Source organism: Canis aureus, chromosome 30, assembly GCF_053574225.1.
Source record: "Canis aureus isolate CA01 chromosome 30, VMU_Caureus_v.1.0, whole genome shotgun sequence".
NCBI classification, from domain to species: domain Eukaryota; kingdom Metazoa; phylum Chordata; class Mammalia; order Carnivora; family Canidae; genus Canis; species Canis aureus.
This window is the reverse complement of record NC_135640.1, coordinates 23,851,005-23,869,957: the sequence shown is the minus strand read 5'-3', so window position 1 is coordinate 23,869,957 and position 18,953 is coordinate 23,851,005. Positions and strand designations below refer to the sequence as shown.

Genomic DNA, 18,953 nt, shown 5'->3' with positions numbered 1-18,953 from the left:
CAAAAGATCCAACTGAAAAAAAAAAAAAAAAAAAAAAAGATCCAACTGTAGTTGCTGTGCTTTGCCAGAGACAGGAGGAAACAGCAAGACCATTTAGGAGGTTCTGGCAGTAAGAGATTCAATGTGATGGAGCTGACTCCAGAATCATAGTTGTGAAGCTAGTGAGAGGTGGTCACACTCTGGGTGTGACAAGTGTAATGCATAAAGGTCTTGCTGAGCTGTCATAATTCCTAGATTTGAAGGATCATACTACCTTCAACACCTTCTCCTAAACCACTCCCTCAAGATATAATCCTCTAAGAAGTTCAAATATTCAAAGAAATGCATAAGATTTTTTTTCAGGTGTATACTTTTTGGATCTTGCACCCTATAAACCCTAAACCTTGGCTGACACAGGAAATATAAATATCATGCCTATTGGTTTTTTTCTCTCTCTCTAGTTTTTAAGTTCCAGTTAGTAAGCATACAATGTAATACTAGTTTCAGACTTAGAATTTAGTGATTCAGTGCTTACATACAACACTGGGTGCTCATCACAAGTGGCTCCTTAATCCTCACCACCAATCTAAGTCATCTCCACCTTACTTTCCCTCAGGGTAACTGTAAGTTTGTTCCCTATAGTTAAGAGCCTGTTTTTTGGCTTGCCTCTTTCTCCCTCTTTTTTAAGCAACATTGGAAACAACAAGTGTTGGCAAGGATGCAGACACAGGGGAACACTCATACACTATTAGTGGGAATGCAAACCAATGCAGCCACTCTGGAAAATAATAGGGAGGTTTCTTAAAAAGTTAAAAATAGAGCTACCTTATGATCTAGCAATTGCACTACTTGGTATTATATAAATATATTATATAAAATAAAATATATTTATATATAAATATGAATACTTATTTATATACATGTAAACATATATTTGTATAAAGTTCTGGAGATGCATTTATTGCTCTTTGTGTTAGCTGGTGCAAAATGAGAATGGATATAGGCTGGCTTACCTTCAATTGGCAGTAGTCTGCAGAATGGGTTGTATGTATCCCAAGGAAAGTCTTTATAGTATACTCCATTGGTGTACAAGAATAATAAAATACATCTTTTATTAATGTGCATATCTATAAGCATATATATGCAGAATTGTATTTACATATATAACATTTTTATATGTTGATGTTTAAAAAACATTGAAATTACAATTATAATCCTTAAAATATGAAATATTTATTGTGTCTTTACACATATTTTATAGATATTATGTACCAGGTTTTGTAAGTCAGATATTCTGGAGAAAATTTCTCCATATGAGTAAAACAAAGCCAAGATAATTAATTACTCTCATGATTCCTAATCCATATCATATGCAGGCTCTAGCCAGTGTACTAAGAAAAGAAAATAAAAGAAAAATAAAATAAAATACTTTGAATAAAATAAAGTTGTCAGTCCTACAGAGAATATTAATATCTACTTAGAAAATCACAAAGAATCTATACACACACACTCATAAGCAAGGTCACAGATTAAAAAATAGTTCCACTTTAATATACAAATAAATACTGAATGTTGGCAAAATTTAAATTAAAATTAAAAAATTTTAAAAAAGTATGTAATTTTACTCCAAAAAATACATGGAATAATTTTAGATGTAAATCCTCCAAAATATATGTGATGTCTATGTGCTATAAATTAAAGAATACTGATGAAATAAATCAAAGAAGTTGTAAGTAAATGATGGAGATAGCGTGTTCTTCGGTTAGAAGATGCTATATTGTTAAGATGTCATTTCTCCTCTATGATCTGGAAAATCATTGGAATTTCACATCAGGATTTTCTTAGTATTGCACTAACTGATTTAAAATCCATGTAGAAACACAAATTAATTAGAATAGCCAAAATGTAAGAAACAACCCAAAAAATAGAAAACAAAACAAAACAAAACAACAACAAAGGTGAATGGCTCACATTACCTGATTTCAAGATTTAATATTAGCTATACTAATTTTACTAAATGTAAAACCTAAAAACATAAAATTCTTAAACTTACAATGCTATAGAATGAAGCATACAAAAAATCTTAGTGACTTTGACAGATTAAATAACTTCTTAGATAGGACAACAGAAGTGCATTCCTTAACAAAAATGATAACTTGGACTTCATCAGAATTAGAAGTTACTATTCTTTGAAATACAGTTAGGAAGAAGGGACACAGTCTGGGAGAAAATGCCTTCAAATTAGATATTTGATAAAGGATCTGCATCCAGAATACATACAGAAAACTCCATCACAGAAATAAGAAGACAAATAATCCAATTAAAAATGCATACAAGATCTGAACAGACACTTCACCAAATAGATGTACAAATGGCACACAGACATATGGAAAGTTGTTCTACATCATTTGTCATTTGGGAATTGCAGATTAAAAGCCAAGCTGAGGTATCATAGGTTTACTAGAATATCTAAACAGGCAAGCACAAACTGACAGTATCAAGTGCTGATGAGAGCACCAGAGTAAAGGAACTACCATGCACAGCTGGTGGATATGCACAATGTGATACATATGGTGGAAACATGGTTTGGTAATCTTTTCACTTTGTTAAACACACACTTACATATGACTCAGTAATCTCATTCCTATATATCTCCCCAAGTGAAATAAAAACCTGGATAACTCTGGATCCAGGGGTGCCTGGGTGACTCAGTCATTTGAAGGTCTGACTCTTGGTTTCAGCTCGAGTCATGATCTCAGGGTCCCCGGAACTAGCCCCATATTGGGCTCTGTGTTCAGCAGGGAGTGTGCTTGGGATTCTCTCTGTTTCCCTCTGCCCTTCCCCCCATCTCTCAAATAAATAAATAAATAAATAAATAAATAAATAAATAAAATATTTAAAGAAAAGAAAATTTTGTGTCCATATACACACAATGGAATACTACAGAACAGCATAAATGACAAAATATGGATACATTGAAAGGCATAAATGAATTTCCAATGTGCTTTGCTAAATGCCACAATCATAATACTGTTTACCACATAATTTTACTTGTATAGCATTCTGGACTAGGCAAAACTATTGGTGTCTGAAATAAATTAGTGCTGGAACACTGAAAAAGGGAGAGCTACAGGGACATTTAAGGGAAATGTCTCAGTTGATACAACTGTTGTGTTGATTACTGTGGTGATTAAATGACTATATTCTCATGTGCCCAAACACGGAATTACATCCTAAAAATGGTGAATTTTATTGCATGTAAATTACACCTTAATAATGATGATGGTGAAAAAATCCCACATGATGTGGTTAAAATTGCAATGTAAACAATGATCATCTGCTAAATTTCCTTTTGTAATCACTTTCTTCTTCCTTCAGTAACATGCTTCAATCTGGGATCATTTTCCTTCTTCACTACTTCCTGTGGAGCATCTTTGCCAACATCATATCATCTAAGCTAATTTACTTTCTTTTTTTAAAAGATTTTTATATATTTATTCATGAGAGACACACAGAGAGAAGCAGAGACATAGGCAGAGGGAGAAGCAGGCTCCCTGCGGGGAGTCCAATGTGGGACTCCATCCCAGGATCGCAGGATCACGACCTCAGCCCAAGGCAAACACTCAACCACTGAGCCACCCAGGTGCTCCCACTTTCTTATTTGAAAAACATGTTTGGTGGTATAGATTTCTACATTGTATTTTTGTTACCATTCTTTTTTGTTTGTTTTTTTATAACAATTTAGGACTTCATTTCCTTACATTCTGGCATTCATGGTTTTATTAGGAATGGGTCTAAGTATTTCATTATTTGTCTGGAAAGCAGCTTAGCTTTAAAAACAGTCACTTAACTTCTCTTAGAATAAAGCAAGAAGCAAAATAAAACCCAGGGCAATACTGCAAGTTATATAATATAGAACTGCTACAAGAACATCTTGACAGATTTTGGAGTAATTTCCTTTTCCTTCCCTTTCTTCAAGCATCTTTTGCAAAAAACCAAGGGATTTGCAGTATGGTTATATTGTATTATTGTATATGTACCCACACACATATATATGTTCAGATAATTTGATTTCTAAGCTGAACACCATTTATATGCAGGATACATGGTTTGTTTGGTGTTCCTATTTTCTACATCTAGCATAATCCTTCACTCACTCCTTGCACAGAACTCCTTAGAAAGGGTATATATTTTAATAAACTGAAACTATCACCTAAAAGATAATGAATATAGTAAATTTAATATGTAATAAATACATGCTACACATAATACAGAATTTAAAGTGTAACTCCAGCTATTAATATTATGTTATTTGCAAGTATATAAAGTGATCTTAAATAAAAGCAGAGTAACATTATTTTAGAACATAAAAGTTGTTATTGTATTACCAGGCTTGTATTTAAAGCAATAGATGGCACTATTGGTCCACTATTATGGATGTTGTAATCAATTTTATCTTATTTACCCCTCACTCATCTAACCCTCATTATTTCCCTACAGTTTTATAGGTCACTGTATGAAGATATTTGCAAAGTTAATTTGAAGAGTTTTTTGTTTTTTTTTTTAACTAGGCAACTTTGATTTGCCTTTCCTCTCTGTATAGAATGTATTAACTGAAGAATTACAAGAATAGGAAACAAAAAGCTTTAGTTCTATTATGTGTGGCTCAGGAAAGATTGCTCACAAAAGTGGTTGGAAACTGTCACAGGGTGCTGTTCTGGGACCATCTATCCACTGCATCTATAGATTATCAAGGGCATTTGTTCCTAGTAAGCTTTTAGTAGTACTTTTCATAATGTCTATTTGGCCTTTGGATTAAAACATATCCTTTAATTCTGAAGCTAAATCAAATGTAATGAGAAATATTTTTCCCCCAAACCTTGTTTTCCATTGTTCTGTAAAAAAAAAAAAAAATGTTAAATTTAAATGAACAACTGGATCTTATATGGACAACAGAGAAAATTTTTCATTTTGGACAGTGTCGGGGATATGACTAAGGGAAATGCATAAACAAATTATGGCTATTTTAATGAAGGGAATCCTACATTGTAAAATAAAGAAACAAAAAAGACAATATTTCATGGGTCATCCAGTTAATGCTCTTTTATAAGCAATGTCTAATACTATGGGGGCAATTGCACTGATTTAAAAGCTTCTTCTGGTGGCCCCTACTTTAAGACAATTATTGGTGGTTGTTTACTTAGCTATACTAAGTAGTATAGCTCATCTGCTGAGTCCATTTACTACTGTTGGCTTTTCTTTCAATAAGTGTGTTAGATTTCAAAACAAAGTAAGATTTAAAAGTTTTGCTTCCTGGTTGTTGTTGTTTTTTTATAGAGATCAAATATCAATTGAAGTTAATAGCTAGAGTAAGAAGGTATCAATTTAACATCATCAAATTTTCCTGAAGGCTTTCAACTGTAAGAATGCAATACTATGGAACCACAGTAAATTGGTATGTTATCAATGTTTTTTTCTCCACCTGTGAAATAATATGTCACATTTTTTGTACTACACCATAAATAGCTCTGACATGGGAGCAAGCTGAGCTGCTCTGTACAGTTTGTCACATAATCAAAGCACTGTGGTACTTCTTCCCTCTGAATTGCCCATATTTGAGCAGATAACTAAAAGTTATCAGGGTTAATATTTTCTTTGTGTTTGACATCCAGTTTTTAACTTTAGGCTATTTCAATATCCAAGCCCACCCAAATGACAATAAAAATTTCAAATTACTTAATGCATGCAGATTTTAAAGCTTTCATAACTTTTCTTTTTTATCCTGAGAGAACTCTACAAGATAATTAGGTCAGATATTTGTAATGTTCAAATGCCATTTGCCATTGAAGAAAAATGATACTCATTGTGAACAAGTAAATAGTCTGAGGTCAAATAGCAAGTAACTGACAAAGGTTTCAAATGAAGAATTCTGATCTTCTGCTCCTAAATTATTCTGATACCTTGTGCAGCTTCCAGTTTGAAAATAGGATTAAACTCTCAAATAATTCTTTTAAAGAACTAATGTTTTCTGAAAAGATGTTAAAATAATTTTGAAAGCTATGGGATGATCTTATAGAGAGATTATTCTGTCTGAATGCTATTGTACTGCGCAGTAGTCATAATATTTAATGAGTATGAATATTTATTTAATAGTGTATTTGTATCTATAAAGTTTTCTATGCATTGTGGTAAAAAATGTACCTCATGTTTATTATATATAAAAGTAGCCAAATTTTTAACTGTAAAATTATGAAAGCTAATGTAAAAGTATACATCAAATTATATTACAATCTTAATTATGTCAGTAAATAAAGGAGATAATTTCTTAAAAGAGCCCTTTCAAAATTACAGCTCAGACACCAAAAGCATGAGCAACAAAGGGAAAAAAAACAAAAGGATAAATTAGACTTTACCAAATTAAAAGCCTTTGTGCATCTAAGGACATTACCAGACAGTTCAAAGACAACTTACTGAATTACAGATAATATTTACAAATTTTATATCTGATAAGGGTCGTATCCAGCATATATAAAGAATGCTTAAAACTCAACAACACAAACAGCTCAATTCTTAAAAATCGGCAAAGGACTTGAATAGGGATTTCCCTAAGGAAGTTATACAAATGACCAAAATGCTCATGAAAAATGATTGACATTATTAGTCATTATGAAGTACAAGAATGATGTAACTCTTCACACCAATCATGATATCTTTATATGTAAAAAACAAACAATAAAATGGAAAAATGGCAGACACTAGCAAGGGTTGAGGAGAATGTAGATAAATCATCACGCTTATGCATTACTGGTGGAAAAATAAAATGTGCAAAACTATGGAAAACCATTTGATAGTTCTCAAAAAAATTAAACATAGAATCAACAAATGACCAAGCAATTCTTCTTAGATATATAGTCCCCAAAATTGAAAACAGAACATATGCATGCACGCATATGTTCATAACACACTATCTACAATAACCAAAAGGTGGAATCAGCCCAAATGTCCATCCATACATAAATAGATATTTGTTATATATCTACATACAGTTAAATTTTATTCAATCACAAAAAGCAATGACATATTAATACATGCCATGATGTGGACGAACATATCAAAAACATGCTAAGTAAAAGAAGCCAGAAACAGAAGGTCCCATATTCTATCATTCCATGTATGTGAAATATCCAGAATTCACTAAGTCCATACCTACAGAATGCAGAATTGGAGGTTTCCAGGCAATGAGCAGGGGCTGGGAGGTAGGTATTGGAAATAAACTGTTTACTAAATATAGGATTTCTTTTAGGGTGATGAAGAGGCTTTGGAATTAGAAGTGGTGGCTGCACAGTATTGCTAATGTACCAACTGATATTGAATTATTCATTTTAAAGTAGTTAATTTTAATATTATATCAGTTTCACTTCAACAAAAAAAAATGCAAAATAAAATTAGATCTCGGCATTATCTTAGTGAGGTTTTGCCTTTAGCTAAATAGTCTTATGGATATGTCCAAGCTGGATCAGATCATTGGGTTAAAATTTAAAAATTGGCAAAAATGATGATAAAGGCATGATTCATGCTGCTACCATTTTGGTCTAGTTTCACTAGCCAAAACACCAGTGCAAAGAAGGATGTAAAGCAGAAAATAATACTTTTATGCTTAAATGGCTTTATCAGGTTCTGTATTACAACTCTCATTTCTTGTAAATAACTGCCCACACTTGAATATTATCAGTTCAGGCAGCGAAGGGTGCTCCATCTGACATGCCTCACAATTGCATTAGACTGCCAGAAAACCATGTTAGCACCCAACTATCCTCATACCAGGCCACCTATTACTAGCAGGTAAGGAGATTCTTGCTACATCACAGTTGCATTCTTCACATTATTTTTGAGTGGGCCTTTGATCTGAAAGTAGTCCTAATTAAGAACCATAAAACTAATAACCTAAGTTATACATTGTGTCAACAATGTTTGGTTAGCCATGCTAGGTTTTTGAAGGCATACAAAGTGTATATACAGCATTTGTGCATAAAATCATTAAATGACAATGAACAGTTTATTTTTTTTTTAATTTTTTTCCTCTCTTTTTTTATTTTTTTTTAATTTTTATTTATTTATGACAGTCACACAGAGAGAGAGAGAGAGAGAGAGAGAGGCAGAGGCACAGGAAGAAGCAGGCTCCATGCACTGGGAGCCCGATGTGGGACTCGATCCCGGATCTCCAGTATCTCGCCCTAGGCCAAAGGCAGGAGCCAAACCGCTGCACCACCCAGGGATCCCCTGAACAGTCAGTTTAAAATAGATTTAAAATAGTTTAAAAATAGAACATTACCAAATTTTAGGCCATATTGTTCTTGTGTTTTCATACTCAGGTATTCTCTCCTGATTTAGAAGAGAATAAGAATTAGGAGACAATTTAGGAGAATTATTTTGCTTTTTCTTATATTTCAATGCAATTGTATGAATCCTAAACCAAACATTATTTAGTTTTGCATGTCTTTTTTATGTCAATATAATTTAATACATTATTTAATATATAGCATATTATTCAATATTATATTAAACTTGATATTTAATAATGTAATAAATAAAATAAATATATTCATATAATAAATGCTAAATTTATATAATAAATAAAATTTAAAATATAAAATTTAATATTAAACGTTATTTATTAAAATAACATTTAATATAAATAATATAATCATTTAAAACATGTTTTTATTTATAAATAATTATAGATACAAAGACATTTGCAAATATAGTATATAATTCCTTGTACCTTTTACTGTTTCCTTCAATAGTTTCATCTTACATAATTATATTACAATATCAAAACCAGGAAATTGGTGGGACACCTGGGTGGCTCAGCGGTTGAGCGTCTGCCTTTGGCACAAGGGGTGATCCTGGAGACCTGTGATCGAGTCCCACGTCGGGCTCCCTGCATGGAGCCTGCTTCTCCCTCTGCCTGTGTCTCTGCCTCTCTCTCTATCTTTCATAAATGAATATGTAAAATCTTTAAAAAAAAAACATAAAAAGCAAAACAAAACAGGAAATTGGCACTGGTACAATGTGTACATAGTTCTGCATCATATGATTTGCATAAACAGCAGAATCAAGCTACATAACTCTCCATCATCAAAAACATCTACCTCATGCTAACCTTTCACAGTCAAACCCACCACCTTTCCACAATCTTAATCCTCGACAATTATTAATGTTTCCATTATGATAATTTTGTAATTTTTATATTATTACAAAATGGTTCCATATGGTCTATGAGCTTCTTAGATTGCCATTTTTCACTGAACAAAATGCCTTTGGGTTGCATAAAAACTATTGACTTGTAGGGTGCCTGGGTGGCTCAGTGGGTTGAACCTCTAACTCTTGATTTTGGCTCAGATCATGATCTTAGGGTTTTGGGACCCAGCTTCAGTCAGGATCAGTGCTCAGCAAGGGAGAATCTGCCTGAGATTCAATTTCACCCTCTCCCCCTCCCTCTAAAATAAATAAATAAATAAATAATTCTTTAAGAAAAGAAGGCTGTTATTTGCATCAATGGATCATGTCTATTTATTGCTCACTTATTTCCTTTGCAAGCTGGTTGAAACATTCACCCATTGGGGAATATTATGGGTATTTCCAGTTTTAGGCTGTTATAAATAAAGCTGCTATAAACATGTGGGTAGAGATTTTTGCATAGGATTGCATTGTTAGTTCTTGGGTTAAATGTCCTGCAGTGAAAAGCTGGATTATAGAGCTAAGTGTATGTTTTGTTTTTAAAAAAAGCTCTAAACAACTATAAAGTGTTCCATTTTACATTTCCACCAGCAGTGCATGAGATATCCAATTTCTCTGTATCTTCATCAACATTTGGTATTATCTCTGATATACATATACATATATAAAGTTGTATATGGATATAACGTATATATGTATAGAAAATTATATATATGTATATATGTATATATAATTTTAGCTGTTTATAGTCTTCATATAGTCTTCATTGGCATTTCCCTAGTGTTTAGCAATGCTAGACATCTTTTTATCTTGTGTGCCATACAAATATTTTCGGTGAAATCCCTGTCTTTATGTCATTTTATAATTGGATTTTTACTATTGCATATTGAGAGTTCTTTACATACCTTTGCATATCTTAGATACCAGTGCTTTGCCAGATACATGGTTTCTCTCTATCTGTAACTTGCCTTTTCACTCTCTTTGAATTTTTTCACAGAAAAAAAGGAAGTAAATTTATCATTTTTTAAAAATGTGGTGTCATGTCTAGGTGTCATGTCTAAGGAAGCTGTAGACCTTGAATATTTTTTCTGTGTTATTTTCTAAAAGTTCTGTACTTATATTTTATGCTTAGTATTCAAACATATGATTGATTTTAGGTTAATATTTATTTAATGAATGAGGTTTAAACAAGTTTTCTTGGCTTTTTTTTTTTTTTTAATTTTGCCTGTGGATATCCAATTGTTGTACTGTCTGTTAAAAATACTATGTTTACTCCAGTGAATTGCTTCTGTGACTTTGTAAAAAATCCATTGGCCATACTTGTTTGAGGACCATTTCTGGGTTCTCTCTTCTGTTCCATTTATCTTGCTCTGTCAGTACCATATTGTCATGATTACTGTAGCTATTTAGAAAGTCTTCATATTGGGTAGAATGATTCTGCCTATTTTATTCTACTTCAAGTGTGTTTTCATTGTTCTTATACTCTAGAGTTTTCAAATAAAAGTTTTTGAATAATCATGTCTATATCTAGAAAAATCTTATTGGGATTTTGATAGGAACTGTATTGAATATGTCTGTAAATTTGGGAAGAACTGACATCAACAGTCTTCTTCTTTTTTTTTTAATTTTTTATTTATTTATGACAGTCACAGAGAGAGAGAGAGAGAGGCATAGACACAGGCAGAGAGAGAAGCAGGCTCCATGCAACCGGGAGCCCGACGTGGGATTCGGTCCCGGGTCTCCAGGATCGCGCCCTGGGCCAAAGGCAGGCGCCAAACCGCTGCGCCACCCAGGGATCCCAACAGTCTTCGAATCTACAAACTTGATATGCTATCCATTTATTTAGATATTCTTTAATTTTATAGTACTAAACATGCAAATCCTATGTATATATTATTAGATTTACACCTAAGTATTTAATTTTTCAGTGATTAGAAATGGATTATTTCTAATTTTACTTTTCACTTGCCAACTACTAGTATATAAAACTAAAATGGATTGTTTTCTGTACATTTTGTATCCTATGCCTTGCTGAACTCTCAGTTCTAAGAGTTTTCAGGTTTTGGTTTGTTTGTTTGTTTTTGTATATGAGGGAGGGGGGATTTCATTGTGGACCATCATATCATTCTCAAATAGGGAGAATATCATTTCTTATTTTCTGATCTATATTGACCTTTCTTTTCCCATTGTGCTGTCTAGAATTTCCAGTACTATGGTGAACAGCAGTGATGAGAATGTACATCAGTAACTTGCTCTTTATTACCAAGGAAAGAACTCAGTTTTTACCCGTGAAGTGTGATGTTAGCTGTGGGTATTTTATACATTTATTTACCTAGCTGCGAAAGATCCTCTTTATTTCTAATTTGTTGAGTCTTTTTTTTTGGTTTGTTTTGTTTTGCTTTAATCATGAACAGATACTGAGTTTTGTCAAATGCTTTTCTGTTTTCAATGAATATGACAATGTGATTCGTTTTTCTCTTTTGCCCTCTTATTCTGGTGGATTACACTGATTGATTTTCATATTTGCACCAGCCTTGCACCTCTGAATAAACCCCATTGGTCATAATGTATAATTCTTTATATTTTGCTGAATTCCATTTGTTAATGTGTTGTTAAGAATTTTGTTGTTAAAAAATAATTTTGTTTATAGTTTTGCATCTATACTGAGTGGCAATGGTTTGTAGGTTGTTTTTTATATGTATTCTTTTTGGGTTTTTTTGGCTATTATTGTAATATTAACTTCAAAGATAAATAAGAAAATAGTTCTTCCTTTTCTATCTTCTGAAAAATATTTTATAGCATTGATATTAATTCTTTGTCAGAGTTTTGATATACTTACCAAATGAATCCACCTGAACTTGGAACTTTCTTTATCAGGGGTTTTTTAATTACAGTTAACTTTCTTTGACAGTTATATGGCAAATCGAATTGTCTATTTCATTTTGAGTGAGTTGTATAATATATACTTTTAATATATATTTTCTTTTCATAAATTTTCAAATTTATATGTGTAAAGTTGTTCATAGTCTTCCTGTAATGGCCTTTGAAAGTCTTAAAGGTCGATAGCAGTACTTACTGTTTTATTGCTGATTTTAGTAATTTGTCTATTATCTCTTTTTTATTTTCCCTAAAGTTTTTTTTTTTTATTTTTGATTGATGTTTTCAATGAATTAGATTTTTGTCTTATTTATTTACTCTCTTTTCTTCCTCTTTTCAACTTCATTGATTTGTATTTTTACCTTATTATTTCTTCATTCTAGTCAATTCGAGTTTACTTAATCTTCTTTTCCTACATCTATATCATTGAGGCATTGAGGTAGGAACTTAGGTTACTTATTTGGTTGTTTCTCTTTTCTCATGTAGGAATTTAGTGCTATATATTTCCCTGTTATCAATGATTTAGCTGTATCCCATAGTTTTGATGTTATATTTTCATATTCATTCACTTTCTTTTTCTTTTTAATTTCTCGTAAGACTAACTTCTTTGACTAATGACATTTAGAAATATGTTTAGTTTCCTAAAATATTTCAACTTTTTTCCCCTTTGTTATTGTTAGTTTGATTTCACTGTGATTAAAAAAAATTCTCTCTGTTTTTTTAATTATGTAACATTTCTTGAGGTTTGTTTTGTGGTCCTCAATATTATATGTATTGACACATGTTCCATGGACCCGGGCCCTGGAAGGATTGTAAGGAATGTATATTCTTTTGTCCCATACAAAGTTCCATGAATGTCATTTAGTTCCTGATGGCTGATGTTATGGTTATTGTCATATATCCTTGATGACTTTTTGTCTAGTCATTCATCAGTTGTGGGGAGAGAAGTAGAAGAGTCTACAACTTTAAATGTGGATTTCATGATTTCAACTTTAAGTTCTAAAAGTCTTTGCTTTACCTATTTTGCAGGTCTGTTGTTTGGTGCAGTGTCTTCCTTCTGGAATGATTATTTTTTTCCCCTGTATTATGTAATATTCTTTAGTTTCTGGTAACTTTCATTTCTCTAAAGGCTAATTTACCCAAAATTAATATATTTACTTCTGCTTTCTCTGATTAATATTTATCTTTTTCCAATCTCACTCTTTCACATTCTGTTATCATTGTATTTACAGTAAGTTTCTTATGGACAGCATGCAGTTGGACCGTCTTTTATCCACTCTACCAATCTCTGACTTTAATTAGTATATTTAGATTATTTATACTGAATATAAATATTGATGTATTAGGAATCAAGTCTGCAAATTTTGTTTTCTAATTTCTCTCTATTTTTTTGTTTTGTTTTGTTTTCTTATTGGTGTTTGGTTCTTTACATTTTTTGTATTAAACTTTTTTTTAGAATTTTATTTTTTTAACCAATAGTGTGTTTATTTAGATTTTAGTATACCTATTTGTATAGATTTTTTAGTGGTTGCTATAGGTACTATAAAAAATATAGCTTAATGCTATTGACATTTTAACTGTTGAGTAAAGTGTAGAGAGCTTACTTCATTTTACCTCTTTATTATTTCCTTTAATATTTCCTCTACATACACTGAAAACCACACTAGACATGGTTATAACTTTTGTTCCCATCAGTGAAAAATAATTAAGAAAATTGAAGACAAAAACTTTGGGCTGTTGTATTTACTATACTTTTGTTCCTTTTATTTACTTATTCTTTCCTGTTGGTCCAAGTTACTTTCTTTTAGCATTTCGTTTTTGTTTAGAGGAGTTTTTTTGTTGTGACTTAAGAGTATGTTATTTGGTGACAAATTCTCTTAGTTTTCACACATCTGAGAATGCTTTTTGCTCTTTCATTAGTGGAGAATATTTTAACTAGATTTAGAATATTCAGTTTGGCAATCCCTTTTTTCTAGTCCTTGGAAATTGTTTTATCACTTACTTGTCCTCTTTTATGTGAAACCCACCGTCATGAAAATTGTTCACCACCTATAAATTATGTGTCATTTTTCTGTGTCTACTTTCAAGGTACTTTTGTCTTTATTTTTTCAATCTATCTTCATTTGTTTCAAGCATAATTATAATTGCTTGTTGAAACATTTAATAATAGCTGCCTTCAAATCATTGGCTGAGGCTGATAATTTTAATATCTGTGTCATCCTGGTGTTGACCTCTGCTGATTGTATCTTATTTAATTTGGGATCTTCCAGATTCTTGCTATGATAAATGATAACTGAAATTTGATCATTGACACTCAAACTTACTTAAGACTTGTATTTAGCAGTCCTCTTATAGTGCCCCCAAAGCAGAAAGGTGGCACCACCTTGCTACTGACTGGTTATGGCAATGTTAGGAAACTGATACACACTCTACTTTATAGATCATCTATGAATATTTTAAATGTCTGGACCTTCTTGTATCTATCACAGATTTATTTTGTAGGATAATGCAATAACACAATGTTTTAATTTGAGATTTTATAATAGATTGATAATTGGAAAGGCAAGTCATTTTAATTACTCTTCCCTAGGAGTTTTTGACTGAATTTGGCCCTTTTTGTTCTAACATTCAAGATAACCTTGTCTATTTCCATTAAAAGCAAATTTCTGTATGAATGTTTGTTATATTCAGTTGATCAATTTACAGTAAATTCATATTTTTGCAGTAATGAGTCTTTCCAACCATGATCATTTTACTCATCCTTTTATAATTAAATATGTTCTAATAACCTTTATTAGGAATTTAAAGTTTCCATGCATATTATTGAATCATTATATTGCACACTTGAAATGAATATAACCCTGTATGTTAACTATACTGGAATTAAAATAAAATAAATTTCCATGAATGAATTCCACATTATTGCTATATCCATATCTCAATGCCCTTACTTTTGCTAATATGGTTTATTTTAAATGTATTTTTAATTATATATTCTAATTTTAGTAATGGATAGAAATATATAATTGAAGTTTTTAATATTGGATTTATAATAAGCAAAATGTGTTAACTTCCTCTGTCTTGTTACTTTATAAAATAACTTTGGTGTTCTATACAGGAAATATGATCAGCAGTGCAAAATAAAATTTTATTTCTTCCAACAAAATCCCAATATTTATCATCTTATGTCCCTGAACTTAAAAGGATCTTATATTTTCTTGTCATACTGCAATAGTTTGGAATTCTGAAACAACAGTATCAGAAGTGAGGTAGCACCCATCTTCATTTCATCAGTGATCTCAAAGGATAAACATTCAATATTTTCCCATAATGTACGGTATTTGATGTTTTTGTTTGTTAGTTTTGGCAACTGGCCCTTATCAATATGGAAGGTTCCCTCTTTTGTTTGATAACATTTATATTTATGGGTGGATGATGAATTTTTATCTAGTACATTTTTATATATATAAAGATCTCATCATATGATTCTTTTTTCTCACTTTGTTCTGATCATGTTGTTGATTACATTGGGTAATAGTTAATCGAATATGGAAGTCCTGAGTAAATCTTCTTAATATAGTATTTTGTTTGGATAATCTGTTGGTTTTATTTGATGTGAGATTTGATTTTCTAATATATTTGTTTAGAAGTTTTGCCTTTAGGTTCATTAGAAAGTGTGGAGTGCAACTTTACTTTTTTTAGTGGTTATGGTTAGGTTTTGTTATTTAGGTAACTTAAAATGAGAGAGGGATAATGTGTTTTCTTTTTTCTATCTCCCTAATGGAGTTTGTGTAATATTTGCAACTGCTCTGAATGTTTGGTGGAATTCACAAGTAAAAGCATGAGATATCACACATACATTTGTGGAAAAGTTTTATTTTGTAAGATTTTATTTATTTATTCATGAGAGACACAGAAAGAGAGAGGCAGAGACACAGGCAGAGAGAGAAGCAGGCTCCATGCAGAGAGCCTGATGTGGGACCCCTTCCTGGGACTCGATCCCAGAACTCCGGGATCATGCCCTGAGCCATAGGCAGAGGCTCAACTGCTGAGCCACCCAGGCACCCCTCATGGAAAAGTTTTAAGTTACAAAATAAATTATTTTATGATAAAGGATAAAATGTGCATCCTTTATTTGGGAAGTGTATAATGACATATCAGTGGTTCAGTCTCTGAGGAGCAGACCACAGTTGTAAATTCTTTGGGAAGATTTTTTCCACCATCTTGCCCACAGACAAGGTCAGACAAATTTATTTTCTTGCTACCATATTTTAAGAAGTTTATTTTCTAGCTCTTTGTTTCATTAGTATGCAATTCTTTTTTTTTGATCAGAGTATATGTGGAGGTTTTAGCTTTTACACCTTACTAGGTATTTATCCTAAACTGTATTTTCTTCTCAAGCCTGCCTTAAGAAATAACAGCTTTTAGCTTCACAGGGTGTTTCTTAGTTAGCTTCAGAGATACTTAGTTGATTTTGCCTGTTTAAGTTTTTGACTTTGAATATCCCTTTTTTATTTCCAGCAGAGATAGACATTTAAAATGATGTTAATTACTATTTAACAGCAAATCTTTAATGTTTCCTTGCAGGAAGCCTTTTCAGAACATCTGGTCAACCACATTACAGGAACTAAATCTCTACTCTTTCCGATAATCATCTTGCTTTTGACTAACTTCTTTATATATTTAGGGGATAAACTAAACATGTTTGACGTATAAATAGATTATGAGAAAGTGACCCAAAATGAAATCACTGAGGTCCAGTTTACTAAGGCCACTTCTTTGCAAATCTATACAGAATTATTGCTGAATGATTTACAAAAGCTGCCCAGAGACAGTACTGCTGAAGTAGTTTCTAAACATCAGCTTAAATAATGCAGTGGGCTTGTTGTATGTATCTGGGATGCCCATGGTTTTATAAATTATACTGCAAGTTTATCTCCTCCAGGTTATTTACTCATTATTTTCATTATCAGCCAGAATCCTTTACAGCCCAACCCCAAATATCTACACAATCCCATTGTAAGTGACAGGATAGTGCCTACCTGTCTGTAAGATTTATACAAACTGTTCCATCATCATACTCACTAGAAAACTTTCTATTGGAAAATTAATTTTAATTTAACTAATTTTTGTTTGAGGAGACCTATCATCAAATTCAAGAATGTGTTCTGCTTGACAGCTACAAGAAAAAAAAAAATCAAGAAGTACTTGAGAGTATAAGCAGGTTTTGATTATTTCTTTATTAATAAATCCACATGTAGGATATCAAAATTCTAGATGTGATCAAGTTGAATATATTGCGCTTGCTTTTTAAAATATTCTTATTTATTTATTCATGAGAAACACAGAGAGAGAGGCAGAGACACAGGCAGAGGGAGAAGCAGACTCCATGCAGGGAGCCCAATGAAGTACTCGATCCTGGGACTCGATCCCGGGACTCCAGGACCATGCCCTGGGTCAAAGGCAGGAGCTAAACTGCTGAGCCACCCAGGGATCCCTTTGAGCTTGCTTTTATTTCCTATTTATCAATAATTTTTTCTTGTGTATGTTTTTTATATTTTTGAGAATATATATAAAATAAAAGTTAGGTGTATTTGGGGGATTTTTTTTGTTTTTATTTGGTTATTGTTTATTTCAATTGGAATTTACCTTCAATTAATTTTTTTGAACTCTTACAATTTTGAAAATAGAAGTTCAAAAATTTCCTTCAACTAGAAAAAGAAACAGAATAAAAATGTTCATTATAAGAAAAAAAAAAGTGACTGTCATTTAAATTATTCATGGTATAATTTCTATTATTGTTTCAGTTTACATATGATGTAATCAGATAAAACAGTGGAAACATATATTATCTATTCGATGAATCAGATGAAATCTTCTATTCTGAGGTCCCTGAGAGTACATGTATCAAGGTATATACCTGATCTAGAAAAAGTGAAAATTGTGGCCATAATATAAATTCAAAATTGAGGTAGGAGAAATTTATCATTAACTTCCAGTTTCTAGAAAATTTTAATGTCATTTCAGTTTCCTGGTACTTGATTTGAAAATCACTCCAATTTGTCAGCCTATCATAAGTCTACAGTGATTTAATACTTAAATATGTGTGAATGAATAAAGAAAGATTCTACATTATTATTGCTATTGATGGCTCTTACTTTTTTTTGTTTTTTGTTTTTTTTTTTTAACAAGTGCATAAGCAGGTACATGAAAAGAGCCAGATACTGGGATGAATAAAGATAAGTTAAGGATTCTTGTAGCTTTCCATATCATCCTTGATACATCTATAATATGATGTCACTTTTGTGGCTTCAATTAGCTAATGATTATTAAAATGTTTCTCATTACATTTAGCCAGTAGTTTAACCAAACATTAGATTTGTTCTTGAATTTTTTTTGCCTTGAATTAATGTTAATTTTTCTTGGATCATCTCCATTTAAAGGCATATTTTTGTTTTAGATTAATCTAATTTTCTTGTCTGGAACCAATACACCTAATTCATTTCTATGAATCTCCTATATAAATTTTGCTATATAACTCCTCTCCACCCTCAACCCCCCATTTGTAGGAAATATTACAACACGGACTCCATATTTGGCCCTCCATCTCGTTCATCCCCATGAAATGCCCTCCCTAAGGACTATGAATTTTAGGCCTCTTGGAGGTTAATGTATGTCCTGGCCAGAATGTGGGAAGGTTTGTTTTGATCTTCCCTAGCATGGTGCACAGAAGGATCCACTTTAGATAACCAGTAGAGATGATTGGTACACAGAAGACAGCACTTGAGATAATTAGTAGAAATTCTTTGGTAGATGACAGGTAACTTTAGGTAACTAACCTTTGACCTCACCATAAT

The 18,953-nt window shown here is 31.9% G+C and overlaps 1 long non-coding RNA gene across 4 annotated transcripts in view; it reads right to left on the bottom strand.

The window, feature by feature from the left end:
• Positions 1-18,953, bottom strand: part of LOC144301781 (uncharacterized) — a 327,386-nt gene that overhangs the window by 181,646 nt on the left and 126,787 nt on the right. For 3 of the 4 annotated variants that reach the window (XR_013368639.1, XR_013368635.1, XR_013368636.1), the window contains 2 exons: positions 8,312-8,361; positions 993-1,043 (listed from right to left, as the gene is read on the bottom strand). This is a non-coding gene — a long non-coding RNA (uncharacterized LOC144301781). Of the gene's footprint in view, positions 1-992; positions 1,056-8,311; positions 8,362-18,953 lie in introns of all 4 variants that reach the window. The other variant, XR_013368638.1, reaches the window with a different exon arrangement.